Source organism: Bufo gargarizans, chromosome 6 (genome assembly GCF_014858855.1).
Source record: "Bufo gargarizans isolate SCDJY-AF-19 chromosome 6, ASM1485885v1, whole genome shotgun sequence".
In the NCBI taxonomy this organism is placed as follows: Eukaryota; Metazoa; Chordata; class Amphibia; order Anura; family Bufonidae; genus Bufo; species Bufo gargarizans.
Window position 1 is genome coordinate 16,697,336 of NC_058085.1, and position 25,351 is coordinate 16,722,686.

Here is a 25,351-nt window from a genome sequence, read left to right on the forward strand (position 1 = left end):
ATCAAAAAAGATATATTTTTTCACAAGAAGACTTAGACCCCCTTCTGTCGGCGATAAGACAGACAATGGATATTGAGGAAGAAGAGCAGACTTGCTTGGTTCAGGATGAAATGTTCGGGGGGGGGGGGGTTAAAAGCAAAGAAAAAGAAGTTGTTCCCTGTAAACGAAAACTTAAGGAACTTAGTGATCGACGAGTGGGCCGATGCTGATGAGATAAGAAGTTATATATACCTCGTGAATTTAAAAATAGGTTACTTTTCAACCCTGAGGATACCAAGCTGTGGGACGTGGTCCCTAAGGTGGATATCCAGGTAGCTAAAGTGGTTAAGAGAACCACACTACCATTCAAAGATTCGGCCCAATTAAAAGACCCAATGGATAGAAAGATTGACGGATTACTCAAGAGAGCGTAGGAGGTATCAGCGAATACAATCAATACTAACATTGCTGCTACCTCTGTAGCCATGTCTTTGTCTTTATGGGTGAATCAGCTTGAGGAGCATCTCAAACAAGACACCTCTAGTGAAGAGATCCTGGGTTCGCTACCTCTATTTAAATTAGCCACATCTTTTATGGCAGATGCTTCAGCTGAGTCCATAAGATTTGCAGCAAAAGCAGATTCCTTAACAAATACAGCTAGGAGAGCATTGTGGCTAAAATCCTGGTCAGGGGATATAGCCTCTAAAAATAAGCTTTGCGCTATACCTCTTAAAGGTTCCCACCTCTTTGGCCCGGTACTAGATGAAATCCTGGAAAAGACAGCGGACAAAAAGAAAGGGTTCCCGGAGGAGAAAAGCAAGAAACCTTTGCCCTTTGTAAGCTGGCCAGTAGTTTCCAAAACTCCTAGGAGTAAAGGTGGAGCTACCCGAAAGGAGGAAAAGGCAGAGGGTTTCTCTTTAATCCCAATGCCAAAACAGAGAGACAGTGACGCCAGGCCAGTAGGGGGCAGACTCCAGTTCTTTTGGGAAAATTGGATCCAAATAACCAAGAATCAGTATATCCTGGAGTCCATCCATAGAGGGTTTAGAATAGAGTTTCGCTCCCCTCCACCACGGCTGTTTCAGACTAGAGATTTTCAGTCTGCCTCACTTCAGGATCAACTTTACGCGGATGTCCAGAAGTTATAGAAATTGGGGGCAATAGTGCAGGTCCCTCTGACAGAGGAATTCAAGGGTCACTATTCAAAACTTTTTTTCATAACAAAACCAGACGGATCCAAAAGGACCATCATCAACTTAAAATTCTTAAACAGATGGATAGCACATTACCATTTCAAGATGGAGTCAATAAAATCCACGATTTCACTGATAGGTCCAGGGGCTTTTCTGTGCACCCTGGATCTAAAGGATGCCTATTACCACATCCCCATTCACCATCAGTTTCAGCAGTACTTGAGATTTGTGATCAAGAAAGGAGGGAAGATATTGAATTACCAATTTCGGTGCCTTCCGTTTGGAATATCGTCGGGCCCAGCGTATCTTCACAAAGGTAGTGGCAGAGATAGTAGCCTATTTAAGACAGAGACAGGTGACTATAATCCCATACCTAGATGACTTTCTACTGGTTTTAGAGTCAGAACAGGAGTTAGAGCTTCACATAAGAAGGACTCTATCTTTGCTCACAAATCTGGGATGGAAGATAAACCAGGAAAAATTGGATTTACAGCCGGCAACAAAGAAGAAGTTCCTGGGAACTCTCTTAGATTCGGTAGCTCAGCATTCTTTCCTTCCTCAGGACAAGCAGACCAACATAAGGGAAATAATAAGCTCCTTCAAATTAAAGGAGAAGCTGACACTACGAGAGGCCGTGCAGATCATGGGTCTAATAACATTGTGCATCACGACAGTACCTTGGGACCAGTTCCATTCAAGAACTCTCCAAGGGGAGGTCCTCTCTACCTGGGACCACCGATCATTAAACTCCAGGATAGTTCTCTCGGACAGAGCAGTAGACTTCCTCTCCTGGTGGTTGATAACAGAGAACCTGTCAAGGGGGGGTTCCTGGAACATGATACCTCTCAGGATAATTACCACGGACGCAAGCAGCCGGGGTTGGGGTGCTCACGTAGAGGATCAGTTTTTTCACGGCAGTTGGTCCAGTACAGACGCCCTAGGTTCCTCAAACTTCAAAGAGCTGAAAGCTGTTTGGGAGTCTCTGAAGGCCGCAGAACATCTCCTCACAGGTCATCATGTCAGAGTCTTGTCGGACAATATGACAACAGTCTGTTACATAAAAAGACAGGGAGGGACAAAGAACCCTCATCTTCAGGGGTTAGCGGATCTCATCTTCAAATGGGCAGAAAAGAAGGTCTTGTCCATTACAGCCACGCACCTGAAGGGGACTCTCAACTCCACAGTGTTCCTCAGTCGGAACAGAGTAGAACCAGGGGAGTGGAAATTAAACAAGGAAGTATTCCAGATAATTTGTCAGGAATGGGGAAGACCTCAGGTGGATTTATTTGCGTCAAGCAGAAATACTCAGCTAGACTATTTTTTCTCGCTAGACCCAAGAGGGAGACCGTTGGCGGTAGATGCTCTTTCCCAAAGGTGGGACATGAGTCTAGCTTTTCCTCCACTTCCCCTCATACCATTAATCCTGAAGAAGTTGAGAGTGAGTTCAACTACTCCGATTTTGGTGGCACCAGTTTGGCCCAAGAGAGCCTGGTTTTCAGTTCTAAAAATCATGTCTATCAGAGAACCGATGACCCTTCCAAAAAGACAGGATCTCCTGTCACAAGGACCACTGTTACATCTTAATCTGGACAAACTGAATCTCACAGCCTGGATCCTAAAAGGCAGATCTTAAGAGACAGGGGACTTTCAGATAAGGTAATCTCAACTCTACAAGGCTGCCGTCACGAGAGCTATTTATAATAAGATATGAAAGAAATGTTCAACCTGGTTGTCGCAAAATCTGACGATTACCAAATCTCCTTCGGTGGGTTGCATATTAGAGTTCCTTCAGGAGGGATTTGATGCAGGACTAAAGCCCAGCACGCTTAAAGTACAGATCTCGGCACTCAGCTGTTGTCTAGATACACCCCTTGCAGAACATAGATGGATTAGAAGTTTCCTAAGGGCAGCTTCTAGGTTGAGACCGACCTTGAGACAGTCTATTCTGCCATGGAGTCTAAATATAGTCTTAGAAGGTTTATGTGACCCCCTTTTGAGCCAATCGATCTTATATCTGAAACATTTCTCTCTCTCAAGGCGGTATTTCTCCTGGCCATAACCACAGCTCACAGATTAGGAGAAATTCAGGCATTATCTATTAATGAACCATACTTAAGGATTCTGGATGATCGCATAATCCTGAAGCTAGATCCAGCCTTTTTACCTAAGGTGGTCTCAACCTTTCATAGAGAGCAAGTGCTAACACTTCCTTCATTTTGTTCCTCTCCCAAGAATATACAGGAGAAGAGATTCCAGTGCCTGGATGTTAGAAGAACGATTCTAGCCTATCTTGACAGAACAAGTTCTTGGAGTAGATCAAGTAATTTATCCATCGAATTCGGTCAGAAGAATAGAGGCCTGAAAGCTTTAAAAGTGTTAGCAAGTGCTAACACTTCCTTCATTTTGTTCCTCTCCCAAGAATATACAGGAGAAGAGATTCCAGTGCCTGGATGTTAGAAGAACGATTCCAGCCTATCTTGACAGAACAAGTTCTTGGAGAAGATCAAGTAATTTATCCATCGAATTCGATGGGAAGAATAGAGGCCTGAAAGCTTTAAAACAGACGTTGGCACGGTGGATTCAAGACACTATTAAAGAAACATACAGACTTCAGGAGAAGACCTGTCCTTTAAATTTGAAGGCGCATTCTACTAGAGCCATGGCAACTTCCTGGGCAGAGAAGGCAGATTCTACTATTGATCAGATTTGCAGGGCGTCAACCTGGTCTAACTTCCTAACTTCCTAACTTTTGCCAGACATTACAGACTAGATGTGTTGGCCAGCCAGGACTTGGCTTTCGGGCAGAAAGTCCTGCAGGCAGTAGTCCCCCCCTAGGAGATTAAGTTGTTAGTTCTCCTTGGGAGCTGTCATGGAGGGATGTCCTGGAAATACTGGTTTAGTTTACCGGTAAATCCTTTTCCAGGAGTCCGACATGACAGCACCCCATATTACCCTCCCTGGTATATTGGTTCCAACCAGGCAGTGTGAATGTAACATTGTTATTAATAAAAGGAGTTGGATCCTATCCGGTGTAGTAATTTGGAAAAACACTGGAGAGCGGGGGGGGGGGGGGGGGTGCCTTTTAATCTCTCTTGCTTCCTGTCCCTACAGAGATCAATAGGACAAACTCCATGGGTGCTGTCATGTCGGACTCCTGGAAGAGGATTTACCGGTTAAACTAAACCAGTATTTTTTGCAGTGAGGCAACACTGTAGCAAGAAGGCCAGGTCCTATTGACACCTCCACGTTTGTTCCGACACAAGCCACTTATCGGCCTCCTCCATGGATATCCTCCTGTCCCAAACCGAAGCAGAGCAAAACATCGCTCCCCCTTCTTCCTATCATGTGAAGCCGTTGCCATGTCCTTTTAGAGCTTATCTCCCTGGGTGATAGTAGCCACATAGCCAAATACTTTCTAAAGGGCATCAAGCAGCAAACAACCGCGCTGGCTGTCTCCTCACCTAACTCCAACTGGGCAAGGTGGTCAGAGACCATTGCAGGAACATTGTGGCTGCTTTGTGTTTGGGAGAAATAACACATGCTCCCTGAATGATGCATGCGATAAGTCTAGTCGTGCAGCGTTTGTTAAAAAAAAAGTACAGTGGCTTTTGGAAGGTACTAATAATAGTAATAATAGTCATAATATATTCAAGATCAGTTCTCACCTCTCCTGTCCTTTTACTATAAACAGTGGTAGCAGGGTGTTCTAGTGGTGATAGATAATCAGTTCTCACCTCTCCTGTGTTCTCTCCTGTCCTTATACTATATACAGTGATAGGCAGAGTATTCTAGTGGTGATAGATAATCAGTTCTCACCTCTCCTGTGTTCTCCCCTGTGCCTTATACTAGGTACAGTATCTTCATGCCTGCAGTAATCCCAAAACTGGTAGACAGAACAGGAAGACAGCATGAAACGGTTTGTTCAGGAATAAGTAACTTCTCACATGTGTCCGCATGGAAAGATTCATATGTACCTGCTACCCTTAGCTCTGGTTATGTGTGCTAGCTCCTGTGTGTCCATCTTCCAATAAATGTTGTTTGCTTCCTCGCTGGCACAGGCATGGTCACCTGCTTTACTGCAGCCAATGACTGGCTTTAGTGGTGATGTGTTTCTTGTGGACATGTTACCCCTGAATCCAGTCATTCAGCAGAGCAGATGATTATGCACATTCCTAGGAGGTAAATAAGCCACGGATCGAAAGAACTTTGGCTTACCAGCTTCACAGTCCTTGGGCGGCCAGCAAGGGAAACAAGTGCACAAACAAGGTAATGTTATATACACACAATGTAATGTTAGGGATGGAATATAAGGGCTACTGTCCCTGCATTGCAAACTGGTTGGAATAATGAAGCAATCAGATTGGATTTATACAGGAGACCTGCAGATATTTGGGTCAGATAACTCCTGCTGTCCGGTCATTATTGGTCCTCTTTTCAGGTCATATAAAACCTTCCACATGACTTCTCCAACCGTCTGATGACTTCTACAATATTTCTTTCACAGCTTGTGAATCCGGGTGATGATCTGAACAATATTAATCCTACAGAGACAGATGTGAGGGGTGATGAGCAGAGTACAGAGGACATTCCTACAGATAACCGCCCAGGTGAGTAGTGACCACTAAGTAAAGCAGAGAGGTCTCTAAGATTTTGCTTATACAAATAAATAAATAAATAAATAAATAGATATATTGTGCAATGTGGGAAAAATTATATTACAATTATTATTATTATTGATGAGTATATATGAAAGTATAAAGGAACAAAAATAAATATCACATACGGAGAGACTTGTACACAATAACAATTACTAATAATTACTACTAATAATAAAGTTTCTCCCAAGAGCATTTGGTTATTAAACCACAAATTCCTATCCCTCTACAGTACAGTGTAGTTACTATACAGAGGTCTTCTCATGTCTCTCCAGTCCCTGTCTCTGGCCCCTCCAGGTTTCCTCTTCTGTAGCACTTTTATTTTCTCTTCTCCTTCTCTCTTCTGCCTTAACAGCCAGTCCTAGCATTGTCTAGAATATGGCTTGGACACATCTTTTTGTTAGTTCCTTATGGTTTTCTAGCAATTTTCAGTGGACTCTTGAAGACTGATAGAAGCAGCTGGAATGTTGGGATTTTCCAGCATTTTCCTGCCCCACTAGCCATGTACCACCTACTGGACAATTGTCAGCCATTCTTTAGATAATTGACAACTACAGAACCTTTGATATGCTAATGGATCATTGTCCACATGAGAGCTTCTGCCCTGCTCTTAGAGCCCGGACTGGTAGAAGTTCTGTTTGGGGCTGTTTAACACTTTACATGCGGTGGGCAATGGCGCCTGCCGCATGTAAACTGCTGACAGAGGTAGTGGACTCCCTCTGTCTCCCATCGGCACGCCGTAAATGCGATCGCGGAGTGCCGACGTGTGTGAAGGCTGGCTGGGGTCTCGTGTAGGCCCCAAACCAGCCTTAAAGGGGTTGTCCAAGTTATATTTATTGATGACCTATCCTCAGGATAGGTCATCAATATCAGATCGGTGGGGGTCCGACACCCGGCACCCCCTCCGATCAGCTGTTTGAAGAGAAGGCGTGCGCAGTGTCAGAGCTGCCTCCTCTTCACTGTTTACCTTCTAGCCGTTGCATCTGCAGTGGTGAGCAGGTGTAATTACACCCAAGCCTTCCTATTGAAATTAATGGGACGGCTTGGGTGTAATTACACCTGCTCACCATTGCAGATGCAACGGCTAGAAGGTAAGCAGTGAAGAGGAGGCAGCTCTGACACTGCGCACGCCTTCTCTTCAAACAGCTGATCGGAGGGGGTGCCGGGTGACGGACCCCATCCGATCTGATATTAATGACCTATACTGAGGATAGGTCATCAATAAATATAACTTGGACAACCCCTTTAAGTAACTTCCAGCAGGCTGCACCTCTCTGGCGCAGCCTGCTGGTCAATGTCAGAATAGCACTGACATTAAAATGCTATGCACTATAGAGATAATGCTAATCAATCAAAAAGCTGTCTGTTATAGTCCCTTTGTGGGACTATTAAGTGAGAGGAAAAAATGTAAAAAAACAAAAACAATTTTTTTCAATAAAAAGAATCCCATAAATAAAATTACGCTTGTTTGCCATTGAAAATACGCTTTTCAATGAAAAAATTGCAAAGAAAATATATCTCCCCCATATGTTTGGTATTGCTGCATCCGTAACGACTCGGACTACATACATATTACGTAAATTATCCCCTACAGCAGGAATGGCCAACCTGCGACTCTCCAGCTGTTGTAAAACTACAACTCCCAGCATGCTCAGACTGCCTACAGCTACCAGCCTACAGCAGGGCATGGTGGGAGTTGTAGTTTTACAGCAGCTGGAGAGCTGCAGGTTGGCCATTCCTGCCCTACAGTGAACGCCGTAAAAAATAAATAAAAAAAGGACAGATTTGCTAATTTATTCTTAGTTGCCACTAAAAAAAGTGATAACAAGCTATCAAAAAGCGCCATTTGCTCCAAAATAATACCAATACAAAATCCAAGTCATCCCGCAAAAATCAAGCCCCCGCACAACTCCATAGAAAGAAAAATAAAAAAAGTTATAGCTCTTGGAATGCGACGATGAAAAAAGGAAGGAAAAAGTCAGTGAGGCCCAAAACAGACTGGTCACTAAGGAGTTAATGATTGTCCGAGGAATGTTCTGCCATGCTGAATGCATTTACACCAACAGATTATCTGACAGATTTTATGACCAATCATTGGTCAGATGGCCGTTGGTATCTGTTGGGACCTTCCATCGCCCTTTTGTATTAGTATAAATGGTGTCAGTGTGCAGTATAATAAATCTTTTACATTAAATACCAAGTAATACTGGATCACATATTATTTAACATTCCCTAATTGACTCTTCTGATTGATTCATCAGAATTACACCCAGGGTGGATTTGATTTAAATCAAACGGATTTAAATCACGATTTAAATCACTAGTCAGTAAGGCTTGATTTAAATCATAGTTTTCTACATAAAGACTAATTCTTGCTGGTATAACTTATAATATGCAAGTAGATGACGATTTTTAGAATAACAACTTTTCATATTAGTTTGATTAGGTTCATTCTGTATTCATAGGTTTGTAGAAGTTAGGATTAAGGTCTTTTTCTCAACTCTGTTCATGTTATAACATTTTTGCTGTGAAGAAGAGGCATGTGATCTCTGCTGAGTCAAATTCAGTTTTGTGAACTGCAAAAGTAAATCAAGCATCTGTGATACTATCTAGTAGGTAGAGAAACTGCCCAATATTCTTACAAAAAACCTCTGGAAGAGCATGACTTTGTGAATGGATTAATGGAATTTATTTACTAAAAAAAATAAACATATACAGCATTATTCTACATAATTAAAAAAAAAAATCTTTATTTCATGATGGAATAACCTTTGGATGGTAATATATTTTCCTCAAAAAGCATTTTATATAAAAAAAAATACGATAAATACGAAATAAAAAAATAAAATATATATATATATATATATATATATATATATATTTTTTTTTTAAATCATTGATTTTTATCCACCCTGATAACACATGAGATTAATTCCAAGAAATAGTTCATCTGTAGTGATAGAATTTTCATTATCATTGGGTGGTGTTTATATATGAATCGCAGGCCCTTAATATTAATCCATGAAAAAAGGAAGATTTTATGGAGCGTGCCTTCCAGCTTGTTTGAGAGTGACAGGGCTGTTCTTCCTACTGTCCATTCTACTCTTCTCCCTCCGAGTCCAGCTGCTGTATCTGTCATCCATTATAGCCCAGGTCTGATTCCCCGGCCTGAACTCTCCCCAGCAGCAGGTGTGATACAGTGATGTCATTGTACCTGCTGGGCTGAGAGGGAGAGCGCACAGACCAGAGATAATCCCCAGCCTGTGCACTCTCCTCAGCTCAGCAGGAGAGACAACGTCATCACATCATGTCTGCTGCTGGGAGGAGCATGATGTGTTTTGTAGTACTTTATTAATTTTATTCATAGTACAGGAGCCCTACTACTATAAGGGGGACACTGAGGGGGCATAACTACTGTAGAAGGGGACACAAAGGGGGCATAACTATTGTGGGGAGGCACTAAGGGGAAACGTTATAGTAAGGGGGCATTCTCCTGAGGGCACTAAACGGGAATTCTACTGTGAAAAGGACTCTTAGGGGAGATAACTGTGGTGTGGGGAACTAAGGGGACATTCAGCGCCTCTTGTCCAGCGCTAGGAAATGTTTTATTTATATGTATTTAAAATTACTAATTGGGTGGAGGTTGCAGGGAAGTTGCTGAAGGTGGGGGCCAACCTGGCCTAGTTATGCCCCTCGGGCTACTATTAGATCGTGATCTTTTTGGACACCACTGTTTTAGTCAGTTAATTCTTGTATTTTGTGCCATACCTTTCTGTGATTTTATTTTATACTGAAATGTAATATAATTTCAATAGAATATTTTGGTAGATTATCCATCAATAATAAAATGTAGTATATTATTCTTGGCAGATGACTGTACCAGGAACTTAGAGAACCAGCCGGTATCTTCAGATTTTGAAGCAGATCGTGGTATCATACAATATGTATATGAAGAGCATGCCAATATCCAAGATATACCTTCATCCAATCACAGCAAAAATGTATTATTTGATCATTTTAAACAGGTCCGATTTTCTAAATCATCACAGACTGCAACACAGAATAAAAGTCACAGAATAGGTGCTAAACATCAAACAGCTCATGTAAGAGGGAAGCCATTTTCATGCTCAGAATGTGGGAAATGTTTTAGATTTAAATCTAAGTTTGTTACACATCAGATAAGTCACACAGGAGAGAAGCCATTTTCATGTTTGGAATGTGGGAAATGTTTTAACCTTAAATCAAATCTTGTTACACATCAGAGTAGTCACACAGGGGAGAAGCCATTTTCATGCTCAGAATGTGGGAAATGTTTTAGGCATAAATCAAATCTTGTTACACATCAGAGAATTCACACAGGGGAAAAGCCATTTTCATGTTCAGAATGCGGTGAATGTTTTACCCGTAAATCACATCTTGTTGTACATCAGAGAATTCACACAGGAGAGAAGCCATTTTCATGCTCAGAATGTGGAAAATGTTTTTATCAGAAATGGGCTCTTGTTGTACATCAGAGAATTCACACAGGGGAGAAACCATTTTCATGTTCAGAATGTGGGAAATGTTTTAATCGGGAATCACATCTTATTATACATCAGAGAATTCACACCGGGGAGAAGCCATTTTCATGTTCAGAATGTGGGAAATGTTTTAACCAGAAATCAGCTCTTGTTACACATCATAAAACTCACAGAGAGAAGCCATCTCCATGCTTAGCCCTTTAGCGACCTCCCTTATGTGTTTTTATGGTAGTCAGTGTCGCTAACTGAATTTATTCCATCAGACACTCCTTTTTACAAAGAGATAAAACAGAACCTTGCTTTGAGTTACCAGAGGTGGCGGAGGGCCTGGAGTGATGATTGGGACCGCTGTGAGACCTCCCCAAACACCTATTGTCTCCTGTAATGAATGAATACCAGTCATCAAAGGAAAGATCCAGTTAAAAGTGAAAGTTTATACTGTATATACAAAGATGCGGACAGTATATAGTGTACTGTCCGCATCCGCATTTCCGGTCCGCAGCTCCGTAAAAAAATAGAACATGTCCTAGTCTTGTCCGCAATAGCAGACAAGAATAGGCATTTCTATTGGGGTGCCGGCAGTGTTTTGCAGATCCGCAAATAATATATGTGATAATATGAAAGAACACTGACAGCCCTGACAAGGGCTCCACTATACTTATTTATTTTACCTAACTGCCAAGCACAGCTCAAAAACTGCTGCTAAAGACAGAAGTAGATGCAGAGAGGTGGCCGGGAGCTACTGCGCATGATCCTACCAGGCACACTCCTGAGAATCTAGCCAGGTTTATCACTAAAGCGCAAGCCCGGCCATCACTGCTGGATGGCAGAGGTGGCCGTATCCCATGGAAACCAATTATAAACAAGCCAGGGAACAATGGAGGAAAATAAGGAAAATGGTGCAAAAAAGAAAACTAAGGGTATTTGCATTTTTTATCAACTTTACATAAGGGACAGTGTGAGATATGATTGTTAGGATAGGAATACCCCTTTAATATATTCTGTAGGCGATTGCTTGTTTTGTGCACATAGTGGTCTCTACCTTGCCAGGCAGGGCCGTTATGGTGCAGAAGCATCACTCGTCACATTTGGATGCCCCAGTTACAGTGATGTGTAAATGTCCCACATGCCAAAATATATTTTAATAATATCAAAATCTAATATATAAAGCTATGTGTATGTGTGTGTCTATGTCCGCTAAAGGAATCCACACCATCGCATATACAATCACGAAATTTAGCACACAGCTACATCAGCTGTCCGGGAAGGTTTTAGACCAGGTCTCGGCTCTCTAGTACGTATTGTTCCTGAGATATTCCGAAAAAATGCATTAGCCAATAGAAGCTTGGTCACATGACCCTTATCAGCCAATAGAAGCTTGCAGGTCCTTGAGCCTCCACATACAGTTTTAATCCAGGTTTCCATAACAACCCACCAGGATAATTGCTATTGAAGTAAAGCCATGGCCTAATAGCACTTAGTACCTGGTATGCAAATGAGCCAGTAAGAAGGAGCCCAGACATGCCCCCTGCCACAATGTGTCCACCCTCAAAAGACAAACTTAAAACCCTGCCCCCAGATCCTGCTAAGCCACGCCCTGACTCTTTTAGGCCACGCCCCCTCCTTAGCCGACAGCTGATTAAAAAGATGAAGTTAAAAATAAACTTCTGTCGGCTGCAGAGATGAGAGGGACGGTGACTTTCTTCCTGCAGATCACACTTAGACAGCACAGTGCTGATTTCTGAGAGTGAGCTGTTCAAAAGGAGGACAGGGAGTCTGAAAGTCGGACTGTCCAGCCTAAAACTGAACCTCTGGCCACCCTAGGGGCAGACTGCTGTGGAGGTCACAGTTAAGGGGATGGTCCGCTATGGAGGTCAGTGTTAACCACTTCAGCCCCCCTAGCTTAAACCCCCTTAATGATCAGACCACTTTTTACAATTCTGCAGTACACTACTTTCACGGTTTATTGCTCGGTCATACAACTTACCACCCAAATGAATTTTACCTCCTTTTCTTCTCACTAATAGAGCTTTCATTTGGTGGTATTTCATTGCTGCTGCCATTTTTACTTTTTTTGTTATTAATCGAAATTGACAGAAATTTTTGCCAAAAAATACAATTTTTCACTTTCAGTTGTAAAATTTTTCAAATAAAACTACATTTCTATATAAATTTTTCTCTAAATTTATTGTTCTACATGTCTTTGATAAAAAAAAATGCAATAAGTGTATATTTATTGGTTTGCGCAAAAGTTATAGCGTTTACAAACTATGGTCCAAAAATGTGAATTTCCGCATTTTGAAGCAGCTCTGACTTTCTGAGCACCTGTCATGTTTCCTGAGGTTGTACAATGCCCAGACAGTACAAACACCCCACAAATGACCCCATTTCGGAAAGTATACACCCTAAGGTATTCGCTGATGGGCATAGTGAGTTCATGGAAGTTTTTATTTTTTGTCACAAGTTAGCAGAAAATGATTTTTTTTTTATTTTTTTTTTCTTTCAAAGTCTCATATTCCACTAACTTGTGACAAAAAATAAAATTTTACATGAACTCACCATACCCCTCACGGAATACCTTGGGGTGTCTTCTTTCCAAAATGGGGTCACTTGTGGGGTATTTATACTGCCCTGGCATTTTACGGGACCTAAAGTGTAAGAAGTAGTTTGGAATCCAAATGCATAAAAAATGCCCTGTTAAATCGTAAAGATACTCTTTAGAATTTGGGCCCTTTTGTGCACCTAGGCTGCAAAAATATATCTGTAAAAGTCAACTTTTCCCATTTTTTTTATACAAAGTTGTTATTTTAGAGAGATATTTCTCTCACCCAGCATGGGCATATGTAAAAAGACACCCCAAAACACATTGCCCTACTTCTCCTGAGTACGGCAATACCACATGTGTGTCACTTTTTTGCAGCCTAGGTGCGCAAAGGGGTTAAAATTCCTTTTAGGAGGGCATTTTTAGACATTTGGATTCCAGACTTCTTCTCACGCTTTAGGGCCCCTCAAATGCCAGGGCAGTATAAATACCCCACATGTGACCCCATTTTGGAAATAAGAAGCCCCAAGGTATTCCGTGAGGGGCATGGTGAGTTCATAGAATTATTTTTTTTTTTTTGGCACAAGTTATCGGAAATTGTTTTTTTTTTTTTTTTTTTTCTCACAAAGTCTCCCTTTCCGCTAACTTGTGACAAAAAGTTCAATCTTTCATGGACTCAATATGCCCCTCAGCGATTACCTTGGGGTGTCTTCTTTCCGAAATGGGGTCATTTGTGGGGTGTTTTTTTTCTGCCCTGGCATTTTAGGGGCCCTAAAGCGTGAGGAGGGGCCCAGGAGGAATAACACCCAGGAGGAAGAACACTGCGTTTTTTGTAGAGCCTATAGAACATGTCCTATTCTTGTCCGAAATTGCGGACAAGAAAAGGCATTTTCTATATAGTTCTGGCAATGTGCGGATCCGTAAAATGCGGAAAGCACATTGCTCGTGTCCGTGTTTTGCGGATCCGCGGTGTCCGTGTTTTGTGGATCCGCAAAACGCATACGGACGTCTGAATGGAGCCTTACAGGGGGGTGATCAATGACAGGGGGGTGAGCAGGGAGTCTATATGGGGTGATCACCCCCCTGTAAGGCTCCATTCAGATGTCCGTATGTGTTTTGCGGATCCGTAAAACACATACCGACGTCTGAATGGAGCCTTACAGGGGGGTGATCAATGACAGGAGGGTGATCAGGGAGTCTATATGGGGTGATCACCCCCCTGTCATTGATCACCCCCCTGTAAGGCTCCATTCAGATGTCCGTATGTGTTTTGCGGATCCGCAAAACACATACGGACGTCTGAATGGAGCCTTACAGGGGGGTGATCAATGACAGGGGGGTGATCAGGGAGTCTATATGGGGTCATCAGGGGTTAATAAGTGACAGGGGGGGCTGTAGTGTAGTAGTGTTTGGTGCTACTTACAGAGCTGCCTGTGTCCTCTGGTGGTCGATCCAAGCAAAAGGGACCACCAGAGGACCAGGTAGCAGGTATATTAGACGCTGTTATCAAAACAGCGTCTAATAAACCTTTTTGGGGTTAAAAAAATCACATCTACAGCCTGCTAGCGAATGATCGCCACTGCCAGGCTGTAGATCCACTCGTTTACATCCCGTTCCTGTGAACGCGCGCTCCTGTGTGCGCGCGTTCACAGGAAATTCGCCTCTCGCGAGATGACGCATCGGCGCGCCCAGGAGGAATAACACCGCCGCCGCCAGGACGCAATCCTGCGTTAGGCGGTCCTGGGGTGGTTAAGGTGCAGATTGCTGTAAATGCCACTGTTAAGGGGACGGGCCCCTGTGGAGGTCACTGTCAAGGTGGTGGTATGCTGTGACCGTTAAAGGGGAAGGCTGCTGTAAAGGTCAAAGTTAAGGGGGTGGGCTGCTGTGGGGGTCCAATTTTAAAGGGAAGGGGCACTGGGGGGGTCAGTGTTAAGGGGTAGGGGGCTGTGGAGGTCACTGTTAAGGGGGCGGGTGCTGTAGAAGTCACTGTTATAGTGGATAGTGTTGATATCTTTTAACGACACACACAAACATTAAAGGGGTTGTCCGGGTTCAGAGCTGAACCCGGACATACCCTTATTTTCACCCCGGCAGCCCTCCTGAGCCTGGCATCGGAGCATCTCATGCTCCTATGCGCTCCCGTGCCCTGCGCTAGATCGCGCAGGGCACAGGCTCTTGTGTTTTCAATAACACACTGCCGGGCGGTAACTTCCGCCCAGCAGTGTGTTCGGTGACGTCACCGGCTCTGAGGGACGGGCTTTAGCTCTGCCCTAGCCGTTTTACTGGCTAGGGCAGAGCCAAATCCCGCCCATCAGTGCCGGTGACGTCACCGGGCTGCCTGTCAGCCCCATGGTGAGCCCGGTTCGTCACCGGAACTCAGAAAAATGCCTTTGCCCTGCGCGATTTAGCGCAGGGCAAAGGAGAGCATCGGAGCATGAACTGCTCCGATGCTCATGTCAGGGGGGCTGCTGGGGTGAAAATGGAGGTATGTCCAGGTTCAGCTCTGAACCTGGACAACCCCTTTAAATTAAATTAAATATACCCGTGCGAAGCCGGGTCCTTCAGCTAGTATATAATAAAATACAAGTGAGAATAAAATAGAAAAAAATATCTGCATAGTTCCTCTTTTCACATGAAACAAAAAAATCAATATGACCAAAACAGGGAACCAATTTTAACCATTAATTTTGGTGTTAATCTGCTTATTTAAATAATAAGAAGCTTGAGTTTCAATTAAAAAGAAAATAAATCAATGAAAAACATTAATAAAAAGACCCATGAGTCATGTAAAAAAAGTTGCAAAAATTAGGTAGGCAGCACAATAAAAATTAAAGGGGTTGTCCGAGGTCAGAGCTGAATTCGGATATATGTCTTTTTTCACCCAGGCAGCCATTCTGAGATGAGCATCAGAGCATTTCATGTTTTGTTTTTTGCTTTTTTGTTTACATTTTTACACTGCTGGGCGGAGGCTTCTCAGTTATTTTATTTACTATATAATTACTAAGAGGTTTCCTCTATGCATTTTGTTATCTTCTGTACCCCTAGGAAGACTGCAGTCCCTCTCCTTATAGCAGGGTGCGTGGAGGCTCAATACCTGAAAGGGAATCTGGCCTCCAGCTGGCAGTTGGACCTATCCCACCTGAAGTACCTCTGGGTTAAGATGTCAGTTCCAAGATATCTCAAAATGGGGGAATTGTGAGGGATGAGAATCTATTTTGTATAAACATGTCCTCCATCTTGTATATACACTCACCTAAAGAATTATTAGGAACACCATACTAATGCGGTGTTGGACCCCCTTTTGCCTTCAGAACTGCCTTAATTCTACGTGGCATTGATTCAACAAGGTGCTGATAGCATTCTTTAGAAATGTTGGCCCATATTAATAGGATAGCATCTTGCAGTTGATGGAGATTTGAGGGATGCACATCCAGGGCACGAAGCTCCCGTTCCACCACATCTGAAAGATGCTCTATTGGGTTGAGATCTGGTGACTGTGGGGGCCATTTTAGTACAGTGAACTCATTGTCATGTTCAAGAAACCAATTTGAAATGATTCGAGCTTTGTGACATGGTGCATTATCCTGCTGGAACTAGCCATCGAAGGATGGGTACATGGTGGTCATGAAGGGATGGACATGGTCAGAAACAATGCTCAGGTAGCCCGTGGCATTTAAACGATGGCCAATTGGCACTAAGGGGCCTAAAGTGTGCCCAGAAAACATCCCCCACACCATTACACCACCACCACCAGCCTGCACAGTGGTAACAAGGCATGATGGATACATGTTGTCATTCTGTTTACGCCAAATTCAGACTCTACCATTTGAATGTCTCAACAGAAATCGAGACTCATCAGACCAGGCAACATTTTTCCAGTCTTCAACAGTCCATTTTTGGTGAGCTTGTGCAAATTGTAGCCTCTTTTTCCTATTTGTAGTGGAGATGAGTGGTACCCGGTGGGGTCTTCTGCTGTTGTAGCCCACCTTTCTTTCCCATTCTGACATTCAGTTTGTAGTTCAGGAGATTGTCTTGACCAGGACCACAACCCTACATGCATTGAAGCAACTGCCATGTGATTGGTTGGCTAGATAATCGCATTAATGAGAACTAGAACAGGTGTTCCTAATAATTCTTTAGGTGAGTGAATGTGGAAAAAATTAATTTGGCCAGATGGAAGGATGTAGGGAGTTTCTGTGTATATAGATCAAATGCTCCTAGCTGGAAGGCCAAGGTAGTAGCACCCTTGCTTCCTCATCAGAGTCTGACATACAAGAGAGAGTTATGTTCTTTCTGAATTCGGGATGCGCTGCTAATGAATACTAACTTTGAGATAAGGTGCTGCAGAAGCTTTTTAGTTATTAGAAAGTTTTTAACCATTAAAGACTAGTTCTGTTAGTATGGTGTGGAAGTATTGCCTTATATGAATAACAAATCAAATCATTAGTTTCGCTTTCCACCCCTTTGGTGGTGTGCTAGATTTGTCTGTGATTTATCTGTGTGTTATAAAGATGTATGCTTTTATGGAATAAAGGCGAGATAATCTGATTCCGCAGCGTGTCTGTGTCAGCTATCTGAGCGCTCATAAAACTTAATTTAGAATCCCAACAATCATAGAGGTAGGGGGTTTTGCCCCAACACTCCAGTCCACGTCTCTGAGATCTCCTGGATATGTCTTCTATATAACGCCCCCTGCTCCAGTCCATGTCTCTGAGATCTCCTGGATATGTCTTCTATATAACTCCCCCTGCTCCAGTCCACGTCTCTGAGATCTCCTGGATATGTCTTCTATATACCGCCCCCTGCTCCAGTCCACGTCTCTGAGATCTCGTGAACTCCTATAAATATACTAAACACACAAAATAATCAACAAGAACTTTATTGGTGAACAAACATCTGTCACGGCCTATGATGTGCACTGTGACACTGTTGCCACACTTGCTGTTTCCTACAGCAATCTGTTGCCTTTTGCTTGTGTTTTCAATTCCCCTTTTGGTTGTTTCCCTTCCCTGCCTGGTGTGCGTGGGGTTAATTCACTGGAGCAAAGTGGTCAGTTGGGTGTGGTCTGAGGTCTCTTTATATACTTTGGCTTGGAGACAGATCAGTTTGGTTTGTCTGCCTTGCGTGTGAAATGCTTGCTCTGTGCATGGATGAGATCTGAGGGCCATCCAAGTTTGACATCGATGTTCTTTGCAATGTCATCTGTGATGTTGTACTGTGTGTTTCCTCCTTGTCTTCCTTCTCCTCCTGGTGTGTTGTTTATGGTGTGGGTTTGAGTTAAAGGTTTGTGATACGTCTGGGTGTTGGTTTCATGTAGGTGTGTACTGGCCTGCATGGACGTTTGAGGTTTTCCCCTTTTGTGTGTGTTACCTCCGAAAGGGGGCTGGTTTCCTGGAGGGGTGAACCATAAGCCTGTATGCAGTGCTGCCTGGAGCTTCCGTGCATCAGGAGTTCGCATGGAGGTTCGGGTAGATGTTTGGTGCCATCTTTACATCTCTGCTGCGGCAGGTAAGTGTTGGTTGTTTCTAGTGTTCTGTTGTTACACTGTGTACTTACCTGCCATGCAGTTGCTGCATTCAGTCATTCTCCCTGTCAGCTACTGGGCCTCTGGAGACGCCTTTCATCCGTGGTGTTGGTTGAACAGGTGGTCTCTGCCCTGTCACGATGTTGAGGGCGATGCAGGGATTCCCAGACTTTTAGGTTCGTTGGTATACGACCCCTTACCATTGAAGGCGGCTCATACAGCCAGGAGACTGGATATGTCTTCTATATAATGCCCCCTCCTCCAGTCCACGTCTCTGAGATCTCCTGGATAGTGATGAGCGGGAGGTGCCATATTCGATTTCGCGAATATTCGATTGAATATTCGTGTTATATTCGTCGAAATCGAATATTCGTAATTATTCCAATTATCACGAATAATATGCGATTTAATTAATCGCGTATTGCGATTTTCTTTTTTCTTAGGCAACGTTCCTATGACTAATTGACTATGGCTAGGCTATATGTGTATTTTACGAATATTCTTAATATTGCTCTAACTTCATCTTTTAGAATATTCGTAATATTGCTCTAACTTCATCTTTTAGAATATTCGTTATATTGCTATAACTTCGTCTTTTAGAATATTACGAATATTCTAAAAGACGAAGTTAGAGCAATATTAAGAATATACGTAAAAAGTTGAAATCGCAATTCGATTATTATAACTTGAATTAATTGAATTGCGATTTCAAATTGGACCTGGTTTACTATGGTTGCTGCACTGCTATATTCCATATTCGTTATCGTTAATTCTAGCCTATTATGGAATATAGCAGTGCTAAGTTGAAATCGTAATTCGATTAATTCAAGTTATAATAATCGAATTGCGATTTCAACTTGGACCTGCTATATTCCATAATAGGCTAGAATTAACGAATATGGAATATAAGTTACAATCGCATTACGCGATAATGACAACTACGTAATTATCGAGTAGTGCGATTTATCTTTGTATGTATAATGCTCCACAAAAGTTAGCTTAACACCATATTAAAGTTACAATTGCATTACACGATAATGACAGCTACGTACGCGAATACAACAGTCTGATTTACTAGTGTTTGGCTCATGTGGAGTCACTGTGGGTAGAGATACATGGAGCTAAAAACAACAATAAATTACTAATAGGAGTTTACTATAAACCACCTAATATACCAGAGTCCACAGAAAATCTACTACTAAACGAGATAGACGAGGTGGCAAATCATAATGAGGTGGTTATTATGGGGGACTTCAACTACCCAGATATAGACTGGGAAACTGAAACTTGTATATCTCATAAAGGAAACAGGTTCTTGGCAATAACTAAAGACAATTACCTCTCCCAACTGGTTCAGGACCCGACTAGAGGGACGGCCATATTGGACTTAGTATTAACCAATAGGCCTGACAGAACAACAGACGTGCAGGTTGGGGGACACCTTGGAAATAGTGACCACAAAGTAATAACCTTCCAATTATCATTCAAAAGAGTGTTTCTACAGGGAGGAACAAAAATACCAAACTTCAAAAAAGCTAAATTTAGCCAACTAAGAGAGGCCATAGGCCTAACTAAATGGGATAAAGTCCTCGCAAATAAAAATACAGCCACAAAATGGGATATCTTTAAGAGCATCCTAAAATCTCATTGTGAGAGGTACATACCGTATGGGAATAAAAGGTTAAGGAACAAAAAGAAACCAATGTGGATAAACAGAACTGTAAAGAAAGCAATAAATGACAAAAAGAAAGCATATAAAACACTAAAACAGGAGGGTAGCACGGAAGCACTGAAAAACTATAAGGAAAAAAATAGAACATGCAAAAAACAAATAAAAGCGGCCAAACTAGAGACTGAGAGATTAATTGCCAAAGAGAGTAAAACTAACCCTAAAATGTTCTTCAATTATATAAATGTTAAAAAGTATAAATCTGAAGGTGTCGGCCCGTTAAAGAGTAATGAGGGGGGAGTCGCAGAGAGCGACGAGGAGAAAGCAAAGCTGTTAAATATTTTTTTCTCCAATGTATTCACTGAGGAAAATAAACTGTCAGATGACATGCCGAATGTTGAAATAAATTCCCCATTAAAAGTGTCCTGTCTGACCCAGGAAGAAGTACAACAGCGACTTAGAAAGATTAAAATAGACAAATCGCCAGGACCGGATGGCATACACCCCCGTATCCTAAGGGAATTAAGTAATTTCATAGCCAGACCCTTATTTCTGATATTTGCAGATTCTATACTGACAGGGAATGTCCCACAGGATTGGCGCATGGCAAATGTGGTGCCAATATTCAAAAAGGGTCCAAAAACAGAGCCTGGAAACTATAGGCCGGTAAGTTTGACATCTGTTGTGGGTAAACTGTTTGAAGGTTTTCTGAGAGATGCTATGTTAGAGCATCTTAACGGAAATAAGCAAATAACGCCATATCAGCATGGCTTTGTGAGGGATCGGTCATGTCAAACAAATTTAATCAGTTTCTATGAGGAGGTAAGTTCTAGACTTGACAGCGGCGAATCAATGGATGTGGTGTATCTGGACTTCTCCAAGGCATTTGACACTGTACCACATAAAAGGTTAGTATATAAAATGAGAATGCTCGGACTGGGAGAAAACGTCTGTAAGTGGGTAAGTAACTGGCTCAATGATAGAAAACAGAGGGTGGTTATTAATGGTAAATACTCCGATTGGGTCACTGTCACTAGTGGGGTACCTCAGGGATCAGTATTAGGCCCTATTCTCTTCAATATATTTATTAATGATCTTGTAGAAGGCTTGCATAGTAAAATATCAATTTTTGCAGATGACACTAAACTGTGTAAAGTAATTAACACTGAAGAGGACAGTATACTATTACAGAGGGATCTGGATAGATTGGAGGCTTGGGCAGATAAGTGGCAGATGAGGTTTAACACTGACAAATGTAAAGTTATGCACATGGGAAGGAATAATGCAAGTCACCCGTACTTATTAAATGCTAAAACACTCGGTAACACTGACATGGAAAAAGATCTAGGAATTTTAATAAACAGCAAACTAAGCTGTAAAAAACAGTGTCAGGCAGCTGCTGCCAAGGCCAATAAGATAATGGGTTGCATCAAAAGGGGCATAGATGCCCGTGATGAGAACATAGTCCTACCACTTTACAAATCATTAGTCAGACCACACATGGAGTACTGTGTACAGTTCTGGGCTCCAGTGAACAAAGCAGACATAGCAGAGCTGGAGAGGGTCCAGAGGAGGGCAACTAAAGTAATAACTGGAATGGGGCAACTACAGTACCCTGAAAGATTATCAAAATTAGGGTTATTCACTTTAGAAAAAAGACGACTGAGAGGAGATCTAATTAATATGTATAAATATATCAGGGGTCAGTACAGAGATCTATCCCGTCATCTATTTATTCCCAGGACGGTGACTGTGACGAGGGGACATCCTCTGCGTCTGGAGGAAAGAAGGTTTGTACACAAACATAGAAAAGGATTCTTTACGGTAAGAGCAGTGAGATTATGGAACTCTCTGCCTGAGGAGGTGGTGATGGTGAGTACAATAAAGGAATTCAAAAGGGGCCTGGATGTATTTCTGGAGTGTAATAATATTATAGGCTATAGCTACTAGAGAGATATCGTTGATCCAGGGAGTTATTCTGATTGCCTGATTGGAGTCGGGAAGGAATTTTTATTCCCCTAAAGTGAGGAAAATTGGCTTCTACCTCACAGGGGTTTTTTGCCTTCCTCTGGATCAACTTGCAGGATGACAGGCCGAACTGGATGGACAAATGTCTTTTTTCGGCCTTATGTACTATGTTACTATGTTACTATGTAATATCAATATGTTTCATTCGTACGCGAATACAACTTAGAGCAAGGTACCAATATGAAATTTGCCTGCCTATACAATCTACTATGTTTGGTTCATTATCTCGATAAAACATAATTTAAATAATCTGAGATCTGTGTGTGCGTGCGTGCGTGCGTGCGTCTGTAGGGGCGTGACTGGGATCGCATAGAGAGTGGAGAGAGACTGATTCGAACGACAGACAGAAGAAAGAAAATGGCAAGAAGCAATTTCGATGAGGAAGAGCTGGAATATTTGATCACTGTAAGTAATTCTACCGGAAAAAGTATGTCACTGTGCTGTTGTCCAAGTCCAAGGTGCGGCCACTGTTCCAAGTCACTCTTAAAGGGGCAGCCCCTGTTCTAGTCACTGTTATAGGTGCGGCCACTGTTCCAAGTCACTCTTAAAGGGGCGGCCACTGTTCTAGTCACTGTTATAGGTGCGGCCACTGTTCCAAGTCACTCTTAAATGGGCGGCCCCTTTTCTAGTCACTGTTATAGGTGCGGCCACAGTTCCAAGTCACTCTTAAAGGGGCGGCCCCTGTTCCAAGTCACTCTTAAAGGGGCAGCCACTGTTCTAGTCACTGTTATAGGGGCGGCCACTGTTCCAAGTCACTCTTAAAGGGGCGGCCACTGTTCCAAGTCACTCTTAAAGGGGCGGCCACTGTTCCAAGTCACTCTTAAATGGGCGGTCACTGTTCTAGTCACTGTTATAGGTGCGGCCACTGTTCCAAGTCACTCTTAAAGGGGCGGCCACTGTTCTAGTCACTGTTATAGGTGCGGCCACTGTTCCAAGTCACTCTTAAAGGGGCGGCCACTGTTCTAGTCACTGTTATAGGTGGGGCCACTGTTCCAAGTTAATCTTAAAGGGGCGGCCCCTGTTCTAGTCACTGTTATAGGTGCGGCCACTGTTCCAAGTCACTCTTAAAGGGGCGGCCACTGTTCTAGTCACTGCTATAGGTGCGGCCACTGTTCTAAGTCACTCTTAACCTCTGAAGGACACAGCCTTATTTCACCTTAAGGACCAGGCTATTTTTTGCAAATCTGACCAGTGTCACTTTAAGTGGTGATAACTTTAAAACACTTTGACTTATCCAGGCCATTGTACGGACCGCTGTATGGAAAAGGTTAACAGTTTGTTTTTTTTGTAAATAATATAGTTTTTTCGTCACATATTGAACTTCATGAAAATGCAAAAATTGGGTCAAAAAAGTTAATTTTTTTGCATACAAAATACCTATTTTACCAAAAAATGGGATAAATTAGCAATACCCCCAAAAATTGTGATGACTTAACATTCCCCATATGTCTACTTCATGTTTGAATTATTTTGGGAATGATATTTTATTTTTTGGGGATGTTACAAGGCTTAGAAGCAAATCTTGAAATTTTTCAGAAATTTTCAAAAACCAAATTTTAGGGACCACTACAGGTCTGAAGTCACTTTGCGAGGCTTACATAATAGAAACCGCCCAAAAATGACCCCATTCTATAAACTACACCCCTCAAGGTATTCAAAACTGATTTTACAAACTTCGTTAACCCTTTAGGTGTTGCACAAGAGTTATTGGCAAATGGGGATGAAATTTGAGAATTTCATTTTTTTGCCTATTTTTTTTTTAACCCATTTTTTCCACTAACAAAGCAAGGGTTAACAGGCAAACAAGACTGTATCTTTATTGCCCTGACTCTGCCGTTTACAGAAACACCCCATATGTGGCTGTAAACTACTGTACGGCCACACAGCGGGGCGTAGAGTGAAAGGTGCGCCGTATGGTTTTTGGAAGCCAGATTTTGCTGGACTGTTTTTTTGACACCATGTCCCATTTGAAGCCCCCTGATGCATCCCTAGAGTAGAAACTCCATAAAAGTGACCCCATCTAAGAAACTACACCCCTCAAGGTATTCAAAACTGATTTTACAAACTTTGTTAACCCTTTAGGTGTTGCACAAGATTTAATGGAAAATAGAGATACAATTTCAAAATTTCACTTTTTTGGCAGATTTTCCATTTTAATATTTTTTTTCCAGTTACAAAGCAAGGGTTAACAGCCAAACTAAACTCATTATTTATGGCCCTGATTCTGTAGTTTACAGAAACACCCCATATGTGGTCGTAAACCGCTGTATGGGAACACGGCAGGGCGCAGAAGGAAAGGAATGCCATACGGTTTTTGGAAGGCAGATTTTGCTGGACTGGTTTTTTGACACCATGTCCCATTTGAAGCCCCCCTGATGCACCCCTGGAGTAGAAACTCCAAAAAAGTGACCCCATTTTAGAAACTACAGGATAGGGTGGCAGTTTTGTTAGTACTAGTTTAGGGTACATATGATTTTTGGTTGCTCTATATTACACTTTTTGTGCGGCAAGGTAACAAGAAATAGCTTTTTTGGCACGTTTTTTATTTTAGTTACAACATTCATCTGACAGGTTAGATCATGTGGTAATTTTATAGAGCAGGTTGTCACGGATGCGGCGATACCTAATATGTATACAATTTTTTTTATTTATGTAAGTTTTATACAATAACTTTTAAAACCCCAAAAATGTTTTAGTGTCTCCATAGTTTAAGAGCTATAGTTTTTTTTAGTTTGTGGGCGATTATCTTGAGTAGGGTCTCATTTTTTGCGGGGCGAGATGATGGTTTGATTGGCACTATTTTGGGGTGCATATGACTTTTTGATCGCTTGCTATTACACTTTTTGTGACGTAAGATGGCAAAAAATGGCTTTTTTTACACCGTTTTTTTTTTTTTACGGTGGTCATCTGAGGGGTTAGGTCATGTGATATTTTTATAGAGCCGGTTGATACGGACGCGGCGATACCTAATATGTATACTTTATTTTTATTTATGTAAGTTTTACACAATGATTTCATTTTTGAAACAAAAAAAATCATGTTTTAGTGTTTCCATAGTCTAAGAGCCATAGTTTTTTTTAGTTTTTAGGCGATTATCTTGAGTAGGGTCTCATTTTTTGCGGGATGAGATGACGGTTTGATTGGTACTATTTTGGCGTACATGCGACTTTTTTATCACTTTTATTACCTTTTTTGGGAAGTAAGGTGGGCAAAATTTCAATTTTCTCATAGTTTTTATTTT

General features: G+C 42.1%; 1 pseudogene; it reads left to right on the plus strand.

Moving 5' to 3' along the window:
* LOC122940392 overlaps positions 1 to 25,351 on the plus strand; it is a 718,635-nt pseudogene that overhangs the window by 411,031 nt on the left and 282,253 nt on the right.